This window comes from Podarcis pityusensis, assembly GCF_964106645.2.
Source record: "Podarcis pityusensis genome assembly, chromosome: Z".
Lineage (NCBI taxonomy): Eukaryota > Metazoa > Chordata > Lepidosauria > Squamata > Lacertidae > Podarcis > Podarcis pityusensis.
Genome location: NC_138044.1, coordinates 27,533,157 through 27,537,219, shown reverse-complemented (window position 1 = coordinate 27,537,219; position 4,063 = coordinate 27,533,157).

Genomic DNA, 4,063 nt, shown 5'->3' with positions numbered 1-4,063 from the left:
TACAGCTATACAGAAATGAGGATCAGAGTAGGTTTAAATGGTGGTAATGACTGATGCTTTTAAAATGTCGTGAGGAGTGAAGCAAGGTTGCATTCTGTCTCCCACTCTTTTTAACTTTTATATCAATAATTTGGTGCCATATTTAGCCAATGCAAACTCCCCCTCTCCAGTAATTTGGAACAGAAAGATCTGAAATTTGATATATGCAGGTGCTCCTCTCTCTTTTCTGATTGGGCCTCAAAAATCTCTTGGAGATGTTTAGTGCATATGGAAACAGGAAATCCTAACTGTAATTTACTCTAAAACCAAGATTATGATTTTTGGAAAACACAGTCCTACAGGCACTGATAAAGTTCTGTTACAATAAGGCAGGTCAGCTGATTGAACCTGCCCTAAATATATTTGATAGGAAAATGCTTACTCAAATGCTCTATTGCATTGAAATCTGGAGCTCTGATTTGAACTCCTCTAAAGTTTTGGAAACTGCAGAATATTTTCTTCGGAAGCCATTCTCTCTGCCACCAGGAATTTCAGCAATGCTTCTTTGTACAGAATCCAGGTGGCCAGTAATTAAGGCAAGAACAAACTGTGCTCCGTTTAGGTGTATTTTTAAAATTACTACTATGCCTATTGAGTGTTTTCCTGAGCTGTGCTATATGGAATTGGGTGATAACCAACTCTGGAAAGCAGCTTGTCAAGATGTTTTTGACTATTATTGTTTTCCAAAACTGAGCTCTTTTTTGACCTTGAATATGTGTCAACTCAGGCACGCCTAGAAAGAATCCGGAAGGGACCTGCAAATAATTAGAAACACCATATTTTCCCCTTGGTATCCACTCTTGAGAACAGATCATTTTAGAGCTAGTTATCTGACCAAACTCTCAGAGGGCCTTCTCGGTAGTGGCGCCCGCCCTGTGGAACGCCCTCCCATCAGATGTCAAAGAGATAAACAACTATCTGACATTTAGAAGACATCTGAAGGCAGCCCTATTCAGGGAAGATTTTAATGTGTGACATTTTAATGTATTTTTAAACTTTGTTGGAAGCCACCCAGAGTGGCTGGGGAAGCCCAGCCAGATGGGCGGGGTTCAAATAATAAATTATTATTATTTATTGAGCTGCATTTCTAAGTGATGTCCACTGCACTCTTCAATAGCTGCTACAAAAAACCCTGTACAGTGGAAATTCGGGTTGTGAACGTGATCTGTGTGGGATGCAAGTTTGCAACCCACAGCATTTGCAACCTGCAGCGGCACGTCTGCGCACGGGCGGGTTGCGATTTGGCACTTCTGCGCATGCGCAAAGCACGATTTAGCGCTTCTGCACATGCACGTCCGCCGAAACCCGCAAGTAACCCGTTTCGGTACTTCCGGGTTTCGGCGGCCCATAGTCCCAAAAAACGCAACCTGAAGCATCTGTAACCCAAGGTATGACTGTACCTGTCTTTGTATTTGTGGTCAACCTCAGGTGGAAGACCCATTATCTGTCAGCCTGCCCCTTATATAGGGACCCAAGATATCACTTTTTGAAACCTTTGTTCACACACGCGAGCAGCCACACCTTGGTAGAAATGATTTTGTTTCTTTTTAGTGACAATAATAGCTTCATAACACACAGAGTGACCTATGCACTGCCCCCTCCCCTCCCCCCCCCAAAAAAAATCAGGAAAAGATAGTTAGATAAAATCAATACGAATTGTTATGGTTATTTGGAGTTTTAACCAGAAATCAAGCTGGATTGGAGTTTGTTGTATTTTATTAATACTATTGCTTAATATAAGTTTGTCATGGCCTTTGGCTAGAACAAGAATCTCATGAACTAAACTATACTTGGAAATCTCAACTGTGCTCAATGGAGCTTTTTCATGGTATGCATACAAATGCATTAAGTTGCACTGATTTTAGTGGACTTTCTCTCAGAGAAGGGTGGACAGGGTTGCAGTCTTAATAGCCTACGGTGTTCAATAAAGAATTAAAGTTGAAATCCTATGCATATTTAGCTTGGAGTAAGGACATTGAACTTAATAGGACTTGCTTCTAATATGCACTATTGACCTCTTGCCTCTGCTAAAGGTGGGACTTAGGGCAAAATACTACAGGTTTACACAGCAGAGATGAATTTTAAAAAGCCCTAACAGCCCCTTCTCTGAAAAGTATACTAACTTATGTCTGTGCTTGTTTTCCAATGCAGAATGGAAAAGCTGGATAGCTCTGTTGGTTAGAGTATGGTGCTAATAACACCAAGGTTTCAGATTCAATCTCTGTATGGGACAGCTGCATATTCCTGCATTGCAATTCTATGAATTACTAATTATATGAATTAGTAAGTAGACATTAGATGCACTGTCACCCCTTCCACTTTCATGTTGCTGAGCTTCTTTGCCACCATACTAGGAATGTTGGAGAATTCCAATAAAAACAGAAACAGGAGTGGTAATCTCTCATGTTCACTTATTAATCCCAGGTCTAGATCAGAAACTGTTCCAGCAAATACAACTGGTATTCAGTGTTGTTGCTGCAAATTATATGTAATTGATCACATTCTCCCCCCACACACTTGTCTAATTTTCAATGAATTTCCTTTGACATAACATAATGACTGTAGTTTATGCAATGAATGTAGTTGCATCAGTTACATAATTTTGTCACAAGGGGCAATGAGACGAATAAACATAGCTTTTAGTGGAAGATGAACTGCTGAAGAATGGAAACACAGAGCTAGAATGGAAAACAATGCCTTCTTACACCACATACACTCTTCCTTTCAACAACCAAAGAAGGAGCAGTGTAGGGAGCTGAAGAACAGAAAAGATGCCCTGCTGGATCAAGCCAATGGCCGATCTAGTCCAGCAACCTCCCTATGGGAAGCCTGCAAGCATGAACTGAGTATAACAGCTTCTCCCCTCTCTGTCAGAAATAAACATTTATAAGAATGGTGTAGCTATGAACCAGGGATCGAGTTTGCTTTCCCCACTCCTTCTTCCTTATCCTTTTCCCTTTGTGTCATGTCGTTTAGGTTGTAAACCTAATGGCAGAGACATGCTCAACTTGCAGCATTCCTAGACACTGCTAATAAAACTGTATCCTTTATCCAGACACTATTGTCCCGTGTTGTTTGAGTGATTGCCACAGTCGACTTGACTGGATAGCAATCTGTGACAAGATAGAATTGCATGTGCAGACATCATGAGGCATTTGAGCTTTGCTTACGGTGTGTGTGTGTGTGTGTGTGCATTTTAACAGGAGGCCCAGAGGAGGGAGTGTGCATACAGGATATGCACACAAAAGATGTGTGGCAAAAGCTCCTGAAAAAGGCAGAACCATAAACTCTTTCCCTCTCAGTGATGGCTGGTGCCACAGCCAATATCAGGAAGAGCCACCTCCTGATTGGTTGTAAATAGAGAAGGAGGGAGACAGGAATTGGTTGATGGCAGAAACAGATTGGTGGGTTAGAGCATCATTTGCCTCAGTGGAACAACCACAACTGCCATCTCCCCCACCCAGTGGCGTAGCATGGGGGGTGCAGGGGGGGCCGGGCGCAACATCTGGGGGTTAGGGTTAGGGGGCGCAAATTACTTGCCTTGCCCCGGGTGCTCACAACCCACGCTACGCCACTGCCCCCATCCCTTGCTCACCCACAAATACTGTTGAGCCAAAGTTTCTCAGAAGAAATTTCTTAAAAGATAATACATGAGAACAACCTCTTTGCTCCCTCCAAGAGAAAGTTTTGCTAAATGTTCTCAGGATATTCTCTGCCATTGGGGACGGGGTAAAGACTTCTAGTTCTCTCCCCACACTTCACAATGCCCCCAAAGTCTATGGTATAGTTAGGGGGTGGCTAGATGCAAAATGGCAGCCAGATGGCCATCACAGGTGTTGCTATTTTTCTTTGCGGCAGCAGTAAAACGATAAATGAAAAACTTTTATGTTGGGTGTGTGTGTGTAGAAAATGTATCACTGCTTAACAGCATTCCTGCCCCCAAATCAAATGTTGGAATATTTCTCTTTTCATTCAAGAATATTCAACAAAATGGTACCCCAAATACTGCTGACTATGAATAAGG